Genomic DNA, 17,238 nt, shown 5'->3' with positions numbered 1-17,238 from the left:
GGCATTAAGAGATTTTTTTTTTTACAGAAATATGGGATAAACTTTAGAAATAAGTTAGGCTAACAAACTTAGTGCCTAAACAAATATTATAGGGTGCTTTGTTAGTCTGGGACTGACATTGGAGTTAGGGAAGAAAAACAAATGACAGTGTTACTTTTCTTTGAGATTTGTCTGTGCCTGTTAGCTGCAACTAGAATCTAAATGTCATCTCAAGGAAAACCCAAACCATGTGCTGTCCTTAATTCCTGTAAATCATATTGACTTGAGTTGCATTCCTCTGGTGTAACTGAGAGCAGAATTTGGCCAGAAAGTATTAAATACTGCTCTTTTGCCCACAGGTTTTACATATTTTATGTGGAGATGTCTAAGTATCAGATTGCTGATCATCTACCATCTTGGCAGTCAGCATAGACCACCAAAGCCAGACGTGATATTGCTGATCTCAGTGCTACAGATCGGAGGGAAGATGTGCAGAGGTTGTCATTAGAGATAGAATCATAGAATCAACCAGGTTGGAAGAGACCTCCAAGATCATTGAGTCCAACTTAGCACCCAGCCCTGTCCAGTCAGCAAGACCATGGCACTAAGTGCCTCATGCAGTCTTCCTCCTGCACAGTTCTGAGCTATTGCTTCTTCTTGACTCTGCCTTCCATTGGTTAGGAGGCAGGACCTGACTTTTCTCTCTAAGATGCCACGCTGCTGCAGGTGCCATAACAAATATTTTATTAGCTCATTTTCAGAAACCCAGAGAGTTAAGGAATCTGAGGTAGGATTGAACACTGCTTTGTAAACACTGTGGAAGGTACATCGAACTTGGCACTGGGTTTAGTCATCCCAATTGGCAGGAGAGCAGAAAGCTCTTTTCTGTTTCAAAGATGAAATCTGTATATCTGCCAACTCTCTGTAATTACAAGCCCAAGAGAGTGTCTAGTCCAGTGTAACTAGAGATCTATAGGCTTGGCATTTTATGTATCAATTACCACTTAGTGCTACATCATCAGGCCATGATGGGAATTTCCTTTGTGGGGAGACCTCTTTATTAATAAAAATACAAATCACATTCACTCCCCAGCATCAATCTCAGATGGCTAATTTCTTTTGTGCCTCCCAATACAGAGATCCAGTTGAATGCTCCAGGGGAGTATCCTTCTCTTTTGCCTGTCTCTTTCCCTCTGTTTAATTCTGTATCATATGCACAGGCATCCTTTTTAATCCGTGCAGCTGATTTCCACTACAAAGCAGTAAAGGCAATTTCTGAACAGTCTCTTAAGGTTGCTACAGATTGAACCAAGATTCAAGCTTCTGGGTTTTTCCAGGCCTGTGCACAACTACTAGAACCTCAAATTCACACCCACATCATGTAGCAGTGAGACATCATGGGCCTCCTGACTCCTGACTAACTGGAGTCAGGAGCCACATCACTGGCTGAAGGCTGAACATAAATCAGACTGACTGAGAAGATGACAGACACTCAGATGAATAGCTGCTGCTGAGTGCTGTCCTGTCTGCACCATAAAGCAGATGGAAAATAAACCAACTTTGGACTGGACTGTCACTGACATAAGCATATTGTTTTTCTCTGAAAATTGATGCAACAGGTACTATGGGAGAACTCTGACCTTCATGGGCCCTTAAGAAAGAGTCCTCAGAGACTCTAAAGCTCATATAATGCAAGTAATTACTGCACTTCATTCATTCAACTTTCTCCATCCCTGCCGCTATCAGGTACGCGTCCACAAGACGAGTCTTTTCCTGCCTGTGACTGAAATGTTATCGTAGGACATTAAGAGAGAAGAAGATTATAAAATCATAGAATCATAGAACCAACCAAGTTAGAAGAGACCTCCAAGATCATCCAGTCTAACCTAGCGCCCAGCCCTACCAGTCAACTAGACCATGGCACTAAGTGTCTCTTCCAGGCTTTGCTTGAACACCTCCAGGGATGGCAACTCCACCACCTCCCTGGGCAGCCCATTCCAATGGCAAATCACTCTCTCTGGGAAGAATTTCCTCCTAACATCCAGCCTATGTCTCCCCCCCAGGAGAGATAGGGTTTGTGTTCCAGGCCTTTCACCAGCTTTGTTGAATGTGAATACTGTTTTCCATGCTTACAAACCATTTTTCATTTTATGAATCATAATTAGATGGAATATCTCCAGCTTTTCAAGTGTCAGCCTAGGTGGCTTTCAGGCCTGAGGTGTCTTTTGAGCCTGAGGTCCACAGCTGATTTTGAACAGCTGAAAATTAGAAGGAAAGTGCAGCTGAAGTTTTATTTGGCTGCCTTTTTGAAACAATCACAGATAGGCTCAAAAACATAGTTAGGCAATTGTTTTACTTCTTTGGACTATTCAAAGAAGGCAAACTTTGACTTATATTGTTCAATCATAGCTTTGCAGTCTAGCCATGAAATCATGCATTTGTCCCTAGGAAAAAAAAAAGGTTCAGGAATCTTAGATTAAAATCTAAGATCAAATCAGGAAATAGAGTTGTGAGCATTTATATAACTTTCTTTGGAGCATGCATTGCAAATCAAGGTAATCTGTGGCCTTGGTGAGGTTGTGTTAGGATATAGTTATATGTGAAAGCAGTAACATATGGCTTAAGAAAACTAACCTTTGAGCCCCAACTCCCAAAACTTCTGAGCCAAAACAACACCACAAATAATGAACTTATTATAGAGATGAGGACGTTTTAAAAAGATGGACTATAAACACTGAATATGCAATAAGCTTCCTCTTAGGAAAGGTTAATCAACACTACTTTCATCGTTGTAATAACTAAGAATCAGTTAGGGTTGGAAGGGACCACAAGGATCATCTAGTTCCAACACCCCTGCCATGGGCAGGGACACCCTACCCAAGATCAGGCTGGCCACAGCCCCATCCAGTCTGGCCTTAAACACCTCCAGGCATGGGGCCTCAACCACCTCCCTGGGAAACCCATTCCAGCCTCTCACCACTCCCATGCTGAATAACTTTCTTATGTCCAGTCTGAACCTCCGTATCTCCAGCTTTGCTCCATTCCCCCTAGCCCTGGCACTCCCTGATATCCTGAAAAGTCCCTCCCCAGCTTTTTTGTAGGCCCCCTTCAGATACTGAAAGGCCACAATAAGATCACCTGATACTATTTTGTGAGTAAATACTTAAAAGCCTCTTTTAATTAATTAATTGCCTTCTGTCATAAGCAGAAAGGAGCTTCCTGTGTGCTCTAGTGAATGGTTAAGCAGTATAATTAACTGCAAGAATCTTCTCTTCCAGTGTAATATTTGCATTTGCCACTTTAGGAAATAAGTGCTCGAGTTTTGCCTGTTCCCTGAGTGTATAAATTTCCAAACTGTGCATTTTTGAACCTTGTGAATAAGTTTTCTGGCAAGTTTTAATGTTGACAAACAGTTTTCACAGTTAGTAACAATCATCACTTGGATATCAAAATTAATACAGATTATTAATTTTCATAGAATCATAGAATCAACCAGGTTGGAAGAGACCTCCAAGATCATCCAGTCCAACCTAGCACCCAGCCCTAGCCAGTCAACTAGACCATGGCACCTCCCTGGGCAGCCCATTCCAATGGCAAATCACTCTCTCTGTGAAGAACTTCCATCACAGTCACTCATGATAAACCATGACAAAGCTTCTGTTGGTAAGAGCTGGCAAAAAATAACAATTCCTCTTAGAAGCATAAGCATATATTTTGTATAAAATATATCTCAGTGTCAGTGATAAAACTAGTAAACATAAATATTTTTAAATTGATTGTTTGTTTGTTTGTTCCAAGCCAAGAATGCCCCAGGAAATTTCAGTGGAGCGAAAAAATTCCCAGCAGAATGTTTGATTTGCTTAAAAGGCCTCTTCAAGATTGGATCAAGGTATTTCAAGTAGTTCAGATGTATTCTCTAAATTGTTTCTTTAATCCAATTAAACCTCCACTTAATGAAAGCCATCTGCAAGTCATATCACTGATCCTCACATCATTCTTACTGCTCCTTGAAATTCAGCAATTTATATCAATCATAGGATGTTAGGGATCCAAGGAGATCATCAAGTCCAACCCCTTGCCAGATCAGGACAATGCTATCTAACACAGATCACAGAGGAACACATCCAGACAGGCCTTGAAAGGCTCCAGAGAAGGAGACCCCACAGCCTCTCTGGGGAGCCTGTTCCAGTGCTCTGTGACCCTTACAATAAAGAAGTTGCCCCTTGTGTTGAGGCAGAACCTCTTGTGCTGCAACTTACACCCATTGCTCCTTGTCCTATCCCAGGGAGCAGTGAGCAGAGCCTGTCCCTCCCCCTCCTAACCATCCCTCAGATATTTATAGACATTTATCAAATCCCCTCTCAGTCTTTTCTTTTCCAGACTAAGAAGTCCCAAGTCTCAATGACCACTGATTTCTAGCAGTTAAAACATCAGTCCAACCATTAGGACTTTCTGCTCCTTTCTGCTCTTGTGGCAGCCTGTGCTGCACAGCTGAGCTGGTCATGACTGCCCCAGAGCTGGTTTTGCCCATCTGATAAGATGATACTGTATCTGCTTGCCAGGTGTGTTGTAGGGACACAGCACTTAATGTTTGCAAAGAGGTACTGTGGTGCTTGAATAGAAAACCTGCAGAAGGGCAAAGTTTCCTTAGGGAGTTGCATCACAGACTCATATAACCATACCTGTAGCTTCTCCAGCCTAAAAAGTTTTACTCAGGCTGCTGAGTAAAATGTAGGCTATACTGCTTCAAGAAATCTTTGTTCCCATCCTTGTGCTGTGTCCCACAGCCCTCTTGCCTGTACTACAACCTGTTGATGGGACTACAATTGATACATTGACCTGAATGAGAAACTGTTGGTAAGGAGAAAACTTCTTTTCATCTAGGTAAGTTTCCTGATCTACTTTCAACATCTTCCAGAAAAAAACAGGGTGAAACTACAGAGAATTGCAGTATAGAGGCAGGGAGAAGCAGCTGGGTCAGACAGGAGCCCCTAAACTCATGTCAGAGGTAAGCCACTGATCTGCATCACACCTCAGCGAGGCCTTCCCTCCTTGTTTGGTGCGTCACAGTAGTACCTCCAGCTCACACACACACACAAATGCCACGTTGGAAAATACATGTGAAGGATGGGAGAAAGAAATCATAATGACTCCTTCTGTGGAGCTGGCACATAAATCATTCACCAAAAGCAGATCAGGGAGCAGTAAGAACGCATGTCTGAATGCACCTTGAGTAGAAAGCCCATTCTTCTTCCCATCCTGTAGTGTGCATTTTGGATGCATTTCACTCTTTCTACATCTAAAATATAGGTTTGGTTCTATTCTGGTTGAAATCTCCTGTGACTGAGGTGCTACGTGGGTGCTAGAGAAGACTGGTGAGGCAGCTGTAACTCCACAGAGATAGAGGAGTCATGTATAGCACAGGAGTAGGAAATTAAAGCATTTAAGTATTTAGTTTCTCATGTGCCTAAACTGTCACAGGAAAAAAAGAAAAAGAGTCTTTGAAATAATTATCTCCATGTATGCTACCATTATTACAAAATGCTCACATTAAAAACAAACTGTAAGAACAGTTGAGAGCAGGCCCCCTGTGAGAATGTCATTTTTGTCTTGTCTTGTGAAGGAACCTTCAGAAGTGTCCCTGAGGGCCTCTGTGAAAGAGCAAAGATCTGGGCTGCATGCATGTTTACAACAGTACTTTCTTAAAGTTACTCACTCAGTGTTGCTGGAGATCTGGAGAAATGGATCTTCTCTTTCATGTTTTCTGAATGCTAATTCTTGAATATATGTTTTTAACATTTTCTTTCCATTCAGCTAGATGTTCACGTTTCTCATGAGGTGACTCTGGGGTCACTTTTGTGTGTTTTAGTGGTTAAGCATAGTTGTCTGCCTCTCAGCATCATTTTCTGACAGTTTTTGGAACAGAGAAGGGCTCACATGGCAGCAGCATAAGACAATTCTCCTTTTTCCTTATCCCGTTCTCTGAAGTGAAAAAACAAAACCAACAAATCAAAACCATCAAACCAAAAACAACAAAACAAAAACAACAAATAAAAACCAACAAATCAAAACCAACAAAACAAACCAACAAAACCAAACCAACAAAACAAAGCCAACAAAACCGAACCAACAATTCAAAACCAGCAAAACAAAACCAACAAAATAAAACTAACAAATCAAAACTGACAAAATAAAACCAATAAAACAAAAACAACAAATAAAAAACAACAAATCAAAACCAACAAAACCAAACCAATAAAACAAAACAAACAAAACCAAACCAACAAAACAAAGCCAACAAAACAGAACCAACAATTCAAACCCAGCAAAATAAAACTAACAAAACAAAGCCAACAAAACCAAACTAACAAATCAAAACAACAAAACAAACAAAATAAACCCAACAAATCAAAACCAACAAAACAAAACCAACAAATCAAAACAACAAAACCAAACCAGCAAAACAAAGCCAACAAAACAAAGCCAACAAGATAAAACCAACAAATCAAAACCAACAAATCAAAACCAGCAAAACCAAACCAACAAATCAAAACCAACAAAGCAAAACCAATAAATCAAAACCAACATAACAAAAGCAACAAATCAAAACCATCAAATCAAAACCAATAAAACAAAACCAACCAACAAACAAACAGACCCTCAAATATCCCACTCTAAAGAGACAAATGCCAAATTCTTCATCACCACTACAATACACAACATGCTGTTGAGCAGGTATATTCTTCTTGGGAAGGGAGTGCTTTCCCTGACATCAAAATGACAGCTCTAATTACCCCATGTATTTGTGATTTGCTTTGGAAATTTATTTTGACACATGCAGAGCCAGAAACTGAAATAGCTTAAGGGAGAAAGGAAACCTGTCACAGATGTGAGTGGCAGAGCAAGAACAAAAGACTGAGTTTCCTCTTTGCCACCACAGATGTCTGAGTTGCCTTTTTTTTCCCACTGCAAACTAGGAAAGAAAAATTCCTGAAAGTGAAGCTTTGTCTTATCAAGTGTGATAACATCTGACAAACTGTACAGATCTTCCCCTCTCCCTTCCCCTCTCTTTCACAAGGCTTGGGGATAGGCCAATGACAGAGTAGTAGGTCATTGACCTATTAGCCTCTGTGATCGTTTCACCCCAGGCTCTGCAGACAGGTCCATTGGCAAAGAGAAGCAATAAGGTCACCACCTCCCCATTTCCTTTTCTCTGCTATCTCTGCAGCAGCAGCTTCTCCAGGCTTGACTTCTCCATGAGTAATTGATGTGTTGAAAGTTAACCATGTGCTTAAGTGCTTTGCTGGAGTGGGGCCAGCCTGTGCAGCACCTGGCAAGGTTTAGTCCTGGGCAAAGAAGCAGAACAACTCCTTTGCTGCTGAGAGCAGCTGACTGTATCTACCCCTGAAACTGCTGAGAAGGTGGGCTACCGTTTATCTGAGGGCTTCTCTCTGCCAGCCCAGCCTTCTGATTTGCTCTGTGATTTAATGAAGAAATGAGGCACTTATCATGGGCTGCATATATCTGCTGCTATCTCAGCATTCCTCCTGCCTCTTCTCCTTTGAATCCATTCATCAATCTGATAGAGAAATAACAATCTCTGACAAAGTTAAGTTCCTCCAAATTTCATTAAAGTAGGTGGCCAGAAACAGATGCTAAGACAGAGAAAGATCCAAGGGATCCTCTAACTGCTGAAGTATCAGAATCCTCTTCAATATGATATATCATTGTCTGGCCAGCAGTTATCAATCTCAGGGCTTCCAGAACAACTTCTAGGTGCTATGTGCTTTTAATCAGAGTGCCTGTCTCTTAGAGCTGGGATTTCAGGGGTGGTGGTGGGGAAAGATATCTCCTTAATTCCCCAAGGCTCCCAGCAAACCTGAAAGGCACTGGTATTAATAAGCAAAGAAAAACAACGGGAGAGAAAGTACATACTTTTTTTTCCCTTTGACCAACCCTCAGCAATGTTGTACATGCTAGGGTATTGCGTTACACTGAACAGCTTTTCTGAGTTTGAGTAAGGATTACACACACAGTTTGTGTTTAAAAAAGAAACAGACTAACTACAAGATTCCTTTAAGAACTTCTTTTTAAAAATTGAACATATCCAAAGTGATATGTGTCCAGTTCTGGGCTCCTCAATTCAAGAGAGATGTTGAGATACTGGAACGTGTCCAGAGAAGGGCAATGAAGCTGGTGAGGGACCTGGAACACAGCCCTGTGAGGAGAGGCTGAGGGAGCTGGGGGTGTGCAGCCTGGAGAAGAGGAGGCTCAGGGCAGACCTCATTGCTGTCTACAACTACCTGAAAGGAGGCTGTAGCCAGGTGGGGGTTGGTCTCTTCTGCCAGGCAACCAGCAACAGAACAAGGGTACACAGTCTCAAGTTGTGCTGGGGGAGGTCTAGGCTGGATGTTAGGGGAAACTTCTTCCCAGAGAGAGTGATTGGCATTGGAATGGGCTTCCCAGGGAGTCACCATCCCTGGAAGTGTTCAAGAAAAGCCTGGCTGAGACACTTATTGCCATGGTTTAGTTGGTTGGCCGGGGCTATATGCTAGGTTGGACTGGATGATTTTGCAAGTCTCTTCCAACCTGGTTGATTCTTTGATTCTATAACAAAACTAAACAAAAATGTATTTTTAACCTCTTTGAACAACTCAAACATGAACTCAAAGTCTGAGTTACTAGGAAGTGGCAGGAAAGTACTTCGGTTGTTTTCATATTTTCTCTTGTTAAAGAGAAGACACCCACTGTGTAACTTAGGCTTTCTGTGGAAGTACAGTAACCATTTAATGTGCATTCTGTAACCACTTACTGTGCATTTACCATGCAAATGGTAGGTGAAGTGCCTCAAAGAAGCTTTAGCAATTCCAAGAGATGGAGTGGTGAGATTTAGAATCATAGAATCAGTCAGGGTTGGAAGCAACCACAAGGATCATCTAGTTCCAACTGCCCTGCCATAGGCAGGGACACCCTACCCAAAATCAGGCTGCCCACAGCCCCATCCAGCCTGGCCTTAAACACCTCCAGGGATGGGGCCTCAACCACCTTCCTGGGCAACCCAGTCCAGGCTCTCACCACTCTCATGCTGAACAACTTCCTCCTCATGTCCACTATGAATCTCCCCACCTCCAGCTTTGCTCCATTCCCCCTTCTCCTGTCACTACCTTAATGTCTATGCTGTCTCACGTGAAGCAGTATATCACAGCCACCCTGCAATGACCAGCAGCATCACTACATTTAGATATGACTGGCCAAATGCAAAAGTTTGAAGGCCTTAGAAGACTCCAGGTGCTTCTGCAGACACCAAGTGCAGCCAAAGAGCCAGTAATGTGCTTCACTAGCATTTGTGTAACATTATCTACACCAGGAAATAGGGAGTCACTCAAGCAGTTGGTCTGTGGGCAAAAAGCTTCCATTTTATAAGGCTTGCTAAGCACAAAGTATGTTTGAAATAAACTGTAACCCACAGCTGTTGACATTACCTTCAATTGCAGATGTACTGAAATGACAAGCCACTTATCTTCCTATTGAAGGAGGGGAAGAAATGGAAGCAAACACAATAGGGGGGCTTTTTTTCAATGTTACTTTTAAATTCGTTGACTGTACAAATAACTCAAGTTCAGCTTCTGGTTTCATGGCTTGGAGCCAAGGAAGTCAGAGCTATAAAATATATACAGACTTGATTCAAAGTCCAGTGAAGTCAATGGCAGTACTGTCACTGACCATGGTGAATTTTAGATCAGGTTGCATAACTATAAATATGAACCATAGAATCAACCAGATTGGAAGAGACCTCCAATATCATCCAGTCCAACCTACCACACAGCCCTATCCAGTCAACTAGACCATGGCACTAAGTGCCTCAGCCAGGCTTTTCTTGAACACCTCCAGGGATGGTGACTCCACCACCTCCCTGGGCAGCCCATTCCAATGCCAATCACTCTCTCTGTGAAGAACTTCCTCCTAACATCCAGCCTATACTTACCCTGGCACAACTTGAGACTGTGTCCCCTTGTTCTGTTGCTGGTTGCCTGGCAGAAGAGACCAACCCTCACCTGGCTACAACCTCCCTTCAGGTCATTGTAGAGAGCAATGAGGACACCCCTGAGCCTCAATGTTCACTTGAAGATTAAAGATGACCATTCATGTTAGTAAGCACAAAAAAGAGAAGGTAAATCTGAATGACATTTTCATTACCTTATAAAGTATGAAGAGAAATTTACATTTTTTTAAGAAATGCTTTTTTTTGTTGTTGTTGTTTGGTTGGTTTTGGATTTGAGTTTTGTTTTGTTCTTTCTTTGCAAAGCACACATGGCACACTGCTGTGATTATGTGTCTTGAGCCTCTGGTACCACTCACTGACTGATAAAGAGGTCAGAGGGGGAGATGAACGTGGAGAGAAAGGTTCCAGAAGCCATCTTACAAAGGGCTGTGAACTGTGGAAATTCACTCTCTCACTGTCACCAGCTATTAGCAGGGTCATTAATAACACAACATTCAATGTGTAGGTGTATTGGCTGTTGTCAGGATCTAGTAATGGACCTTCCCCTGGAAAGAGTGATGGGTGTCTTTACACCATAATAAAGAGATCACCATGTGCTAAATTCCCTCTCCTGTTTGCTCTGACTTGCAAAGGTAAAAGAGATAGATCACACACACTTTCCTAAAGCAACCATTACTCAGAGGGTTTTTTTCCATGTTGTCTGTGGCAAGTGCTGTATCCAGTTATTTTAGTGCTCCAGCATTCAGCATTAACATACTAAATGTTCCCCATTGGAACATATCCAGAGAAGAGCCACGAGGATGATCCAAAGGCTAGAGCACCTCTCCTATGAGGACAGGTTGAGAGAGTTTGGGTTGTTCAGTTTGGAGAAGAGAAGGCTCCAAGGAGATATTATTGTGGCACTTCAATATCTGAAAGGCTCTACAAGAAAGCTGGTGAGGGTCCTTTTAGGGTGTTGAGTAGAGACAGGACTAGGGAGAATAGATCCAAGCTGATGAAGAGTAGATTTAGATGAGATGCTAGAAAGAAGTTCTTCACCATAAGGGTGGAAAAGGATCTGGGGGTGCTGGTGGGCAGCCAGCTGAACACAAACCAGCAGTGTGCCCAGGATGTCAAGAAGGATAACAGCATCCTAGCCTGTAGCAAAGCCAGTGTGTCCAGCAGTAGTAGGGAAGTGATTGTGCTCCTCTACTCAGCCCTGGTGAGGCCACAGCTTGAGTACTGTGTTCAGTTCTGGGCACCACAGTACAGGGAAGATATTGTGGTCCTGGAGTGTGTCCAGAAAAGAGCAACAAGGCTGGTGAGGGGTTTGGAATGTGTGTCATACAAGGAGCAGCTGTGAGAGCTAGGGTTCTTTAGTCTGAAGAAGAGAAGGTTGAGGGGAAATCTTATTGCTCTCTCTAACTATCTGAAAGGAGGTTGTAGTGAGGCTGGTGCTGGCCTCCTCCCAGGTAACTAGCAACAGACAAGAGGAAATGGGTTGACATTGTTCCAGAGGAGGTTTAGATTGAACATTAGGAAGAACTTCTTCACTGAGAGAATAGTGATGCATTGGAACAGGCTGCCCAGGGAGATGGTGGAGTCATCATCTCAGATGTGTTGAAGAAGCATGTACGTGTGGCCCTTCAGTACATAGTTTAGTGGCCATGATGCTTGTGTTATGTATGATTGGACTCAGTGATCTGTCTCTTGATTCTTCACGAGTCACCTACCTAATGAGACAGTTTTGCTGTGCTCCAAGCTAGAGGAAGAAAACCAGTTTTCCTCTTTCTCTGGAAGAGAAGCAGTCAGTGTCTCTCCACATGCTTTCTTTAACCTTTGCTGTTCACCTATCGGTCCCTAAGCTTACTATAAAATCTCAATTCCTCCTATGAAATCACTGTCTTCTGTCTTCTGTTTGTCTGAATCTGTGTCCTGTCAGGTCCTCTGACTCTTGAAACTCAGGCTGACTAGGGTGAAATCAAACCACAGCTTTATAAAGCTGCTAGCTTAGAGTCTGGCTTGTGTAGCTGCCATTAAATAACCATTCTTTGTGAAGCTGCTAGTCCAGTACCAGTGGCTGGGGAAAATCAAAACAAAATAACAGTAAGTCCTGTGGTTGTGGAATGACATCACATGTGTTTGGTGTCATACTGGGCATGTTGAGCAGCAGCTTGTTTCCCTCTGAGTGCTGCATTTGGCAGTCCCGATGTGCTGATGTGCTATTGGAAACAGTTGTTCAAGACAAGTCTGTGGGGGTGATTCAGCAAGACTCAGATATTTACAGAATTGGCCCTGATGAAGGAGAGCTTACATTGAAGAAGAGGAGAGGAATGCACATGAAGTTTATGGAACAGAAGGGAACACAACCAGATGAAAAAAAAATATCAGCTGAAAGAGAGGAAGCACAGGACAGAAACCAGAAGACAGCAGAATGATGGAATAGCACTAAACATGCAAGAGCATGAGGACTGGTGTAGGAGCAGCAAACCTTGAAATCATTGACATATTCAGAAGCATCACATCCATACTCTACAGTAATGATGTCAGAAGAACTCAGCAAAATTCTGTTTCAGGTTGTTTGTGAGGCACTCATCTTACATGGGGAAACGAACCCTTAATATAGGCCTTTACATAAAACAGCACAGCCAATTGTCAAGAGCCATAATTTGAAGCTAAATACATGTTAACTATGTGATCCCACAGAATCAGTCAGGGTTGGAAGGGACCACAAAGATCATCTAGTTCCAAACCCCCTGCCATGCCCAGGGATACCCTACCCTAGAGCAGACTGCCCACAGCCTCAGCCAGCCTGGCTTAAAACACCTACAGGGATGGGGCCTCAACCACCTCCCTGGGCAACCCAGTCCAGGCTCTCAGCACTCTCATGCTGAACAACTTCCTCCTCACATCCAGTCTGAACCTATCCACCTCCAGCTTTGCTCCATTCCCCCTGGTCCTGTCACTCCCTGACAGCCTAAAAAGTCCCTCCCCAGCTTTTTTGTAGGCCCTCTTCAGATCCTGGAAGGCCACAAGAAGGTCACCTGGGAGCCTCCTCTTCTGTAGACTGAGCAGCCCCAACTCTTTCAGTCTGTCCTCACAGCAGAGGTGCTCTGAGCATCCTCGTGGCCCTTCTCTGGACATGCTCCAGCATCTCCACATCCCTCTTGTAATAGGAGCTCCAGAACTGGATGCAGTACTCCTGGTGGGGTCTCAGCAGAGCAGAGTAGAGGGGGAGAATCACCTCCCTCCACCTGCTGGCCACACTTCTACTGATGCAACCCAGGCTCTGATTTGCCCTCCGGGCTGCAGGTGCACACTGCTGGCTCATGTTGAGCTTCTTGTCCACCAGCACCCCCAAGTCCCTCTCCTCAGGACTGCTCTCCAGCCACTCACTGCCCAGCCTGGATTTGTGCCTGGGATTGCCTCGACCCAGCTGCAGGACCTTGCTCTTGGTCTTGTTGAACCTCCTGAGGTTGGCTTGTGCCCACCTCTCCAGCCTGTCCAGGTCCCTCTGGATGGCATTCCTGCCCTCCTGCGTGTCTGCTGCACCACACAGCTTGGTGTCATCAGCAAACCATCATTTCTCAGTAACTATGTGTGCATTTGTTAAACCATATAAAAACTCCAACAACCCATAACTTTCCACTTTATCTCAGCTTACCTACAAAGAAATATGTTTTTAACACCCCCAGTAAGGAAAGCACATCATCTGATATTAGCTGTGTGTTACACATCTCATGAGTAACAACTTCTGCATAAATTGTCTGTCATCTTGCATCATATCTCAAGTTATCATCTGGACATCTACAGAGTTGATAGTTTGTCCTGTTGCAGCCCATGTGGCACTACCAATCTGCAGGTCTTTAACCTGTTAACATCCATTCTTAACAGAATAATTTTGCACTTGAAGTAACTAAATGAAAATAGGCAGAGGTTTTAAATTAAACTAGAGCAAATTTGGTAGGTCACATTCTTCTCTTAGAGTCCTTTGATGCTACTACAATGTCTTTGAACTCAGTTTTTTTCCTCTGTATAGGTGTAGAACAGAATAAAACATATTTTTTTATTTTCTCTATAAAATAACCTAGAATCCAAGAATTACAAATGTAAAAATCTTTCTGAGTCATAGAATATCTGAGATGTGAAGGGACAAGATGTCTCAAGTTCAGCCCCTATACTCCAAGCTACTACTCAGGTAGTTGTAGATAGCAATGAGGTCACCCCTGAGCCATGTCCCACTTGTCTTAAATTGTGTTAGATCAGTTATCTGAAATTACTGCTAATTAGGGAAATAACACTGTGCAGTTTCAGTTCTCAAGATCATAGAATCATAGAATCAACCAGGTTAGAAGAAACTTCCAAGCTCATCCAGTCCAACCTATCACCCAGCCCTGTCCAAACAACCAGACCATGGCACTAAGCCAGTCTTTTTTTGAACACCAAATGGTGTTCCAGATGGAAGCCTTCAGCTGAAAAAAGATGAGTGCTGTCTACAACTACCTGAAGGGAAGATGTAGCCGGGTGGGGTTGGTCTCTTCTGCCAGGCAACCAGCAACAGAACAAGGGGACACAGTCTCAAGTTGTGCCAGGAGTGGTATAGGCTGGATGTTAGAAGGAAATTCTTGCTAGAGAGTGATTGGCATTGGAATGGGCTGCCCAGGGAGGAGATGGAGTCGCTGTCCCTGGAGGTGTTGAAGAAAAGCCTGGCTGAGGCACTTAGTGCCATAGTCTAGTTGACTGGATAGGGCTGCTAGGTTGGACTGGATGAGCTCAGAGGTCTCTTCCAAACAGGTTGATTCTATGATTCTATGATATGATTCTCTGTCACTCTGTGCTACAACAGACAACCCTGGAATTAACTATAATTTGCCATACCAGGCATCGGTTTCTCTTCTGAATAAAAGATGCTATCCACCTAAAAATTAAATTATATATTTATATCTGCACTTATGGTTCTCTTTTTCTCTCATTTCCCTGTCTCTCTCAAAACCAATATTTTTCTCAAGTACAAAAATAAAACTTACTTTTATCCTTGGCAAGTACTGGAGCCCTTGAGATGATGCTTTTTCCTTGGACTGCAGTGACACCTAGCGCTCTTATCCTTACAGGAAAGATAGCCTGTGCTATCAGATTTTCACTTGTCAGGTTCTGAAGCTCCAAGATTGCTAACGTAGCCACACCACTGTGACTGTGGTCTGCATCCAGTACTCTTGATCTGCAGCGGGCTGAGAGAGTCGCTTTAACGTGAACATTTGTATGACAGCTTCTGTTAAGGAGGTGCTGGCCTAAAGGGAGACAGGAGCAACACATCTCGGCTTGAACACAGCCTTTAAAACAATCCCCTCCTTTTTGAAGCCCAAATAATGAATTTCATGTATTTATGCCTTGTGACTTGGAACTGGCAATTGTCTTTAGATACCTATGAGAAAATGATTTTGAAAAGAAATGTGTTTCTCCTCTCATTTTACTGCTATAAAGGACAACACTACTTTGTAATCACAAACTGTTTCTTGTTTGCCTTTTCCTCAAATTAGAAACAGCAGTTCCACAAAATAGTGTTATGGAAAATAAGAGATGGACAGGTTTACTGCTTGATTTGCTTTGTTCTGCTTCCCTATTGGGCATAAAATACATTTGTTTCTCAAGGCCTAATTGCTTATCTTTTCTCTGCTCATCCCTCTAGACATAAACCAGGGATAATAGTGCAGCCATACGATGAATCACATGTAAGAATATTTACAGAGTTCCATGAAATGTTCCTCAAGCACCATTGCTGTTCAGATGTGTGTAAAATACATTGGTTATTTACATACATTTGGCAGCATTCCTTTAGATTGGCTTGCTTTGGCCTCAAAGGAATTCATCTGAGCTGTGTCAAGGACTTGTCAGGCAAAACGTCTAGAGATGAAATAACATTCATGATGTTCTTCCTCAGCTCTCAGCTGTACAAATGGCAGGCTCCATCTATGGGGGTGACAGCTACCAGCCACCAAAGGTACAAGTCTAACTTGGAGGAAAATGGTTTTTGCCCATAGAAAAACCCTGATTTAGGTACTAGAATTTCTAAAGCACTGCATTTGTTACCATCCAATTCTACATAAAATAATCAGATACAGCCATGTACTCTCCAGTATAATAGTGAAAAAATCACACCCATCTCAGCTGATACTTTACATTTTCCATTGCTACAACAAATTCAATCATTCTTGCTGACAATAATAGTACAGAAGACTCATCTCAGTCCTTTTGGCACAGGAAGTCCAACCCACATGCTGCACTGCAGTGCAGAAGACAATGGGAGAATATGTCCAAAAGCCTCTCCAACATTACTTTCTGCAGAGTAGCTATTCTGTCTGTTCTCAGCTGGCTTGGAGGGAAAGAAGAAAACATTGGGGGGAGGGGGGGAAAGTATGTTAAATATTTAGTGAGATTGGTAAAAATAGCACAATCTGTGGTTGCTACTTTTGACAACAAAGAGAAAATGTACTCTCTCTCTCTTTTCCTGGTACAGATATTTAGAGATGCCTGATTGTTTATCATCCTGCATCTAAGAAGCCTTTTCATAATCATATGAGTCCTTTGCCATGCAACTACTTTCATCATACCACTTTTTGTATTTTGCATTTGTAACATTTTGTATGGATTACTCTTGCACTAAATAAAGAAAGAAGCATTTGTTCTCCTTGGGAGGTACCATCTGGTTTGAGTTTAGTCAAGAGGAGGAGCAGGACCGGTTTCCAGTGCAGCAGCACAGAAGGAGCCCAGAGCACCAGGTTGGGTGAGGTCTGTCCATGCAAAGCAACCCCCACCAGCGCGATCAGCTCTACCCTGTGTGCAGCTCCCATCCGGGCAAGACACATGAAGGGTGCTGCGTTCCCGCTCCCACCAGCCTGGCTCTGAGAAGTAGTGAATCATTTATGCCCTCTGGTGGCCTTTTTGGAGCATTGCAGCAAGCAAGTCAAGGGCACAGGAAGGTCCTTTAAAAGCATCGATAAACACGCATGGTTATTTTGCTACTGCTGCACAACAAAGGAAAGACTTTACTGAAATCAAAGTGCCAGCAGATTATTAGTGAGACTGGAAGCTACACTAAGAGCCTCTGCCTCTGCGTCTGCTTGTTTGAAAGCAATGCGGATCCCTGTGACACAAACGAGCATTGCCTATTGCTAGAGTACAAACAAAGGCCATGTCATAGAATCACAGAATCAAGCAGGTTGAAAGAGACCTCCAAGGTCATCCAGTCCAACCTAGCACCCAGCCCTAGACAATAAACT

The 17,238-nt window shown here is 43.0% G+C and overlaps 1 protein-coding gene across 6 annotated transcripts in view; it reads right to left on the bottom strand.

The window, feature by feature from the left end:
* The window catches only part of SMOC2 (SPARC related modular calcium binding 2), a 161,802-nt gene extending 146,672 nt beyond the window's left edge, over positions 1-15,130 (bottom strand). For all 6 annotated transcript variants that reach the window (XM_064158445.1, XM_064158449.1, XM_064158451.1 and 3 more), the window contains exons 1-2: positions 14,989-15,130; positions 5,696-5,961 (exon numbers count right to left, since the gene is read on the bottom strand). The gene's annotated coding sequence lies outside the window, so the exon portion shown is untranslated. The remainder of the gene's footprint in view (positions 1-5,695; positions 5,962-14,988) is intronic.
* Positions 15,131-17,238: the final 2,108 nt, after the last annotated feature.

The sequence above is a fragment of the Pogoniulus pusillus genome, chromosome 18 (genome assembly GCF_015220805.1).
Source record: "Pogoniulus pusillus isolate bPogPus1 chromosome 18, bPogPus1.pri, whole genome shotgun sequence".
Classification (NCBI taxonomy): Eukaryota; Metazoa; Chordata; class Aves; order Piciformes; family Lybiidae; genus Pogoniulus; species Pogoniulus pusillus.
The sequence above is the reverse complement of the archived record's forward strand: the minus strand, read 5'-3'. Positions and strand labels throughout refer to the sequence as shown.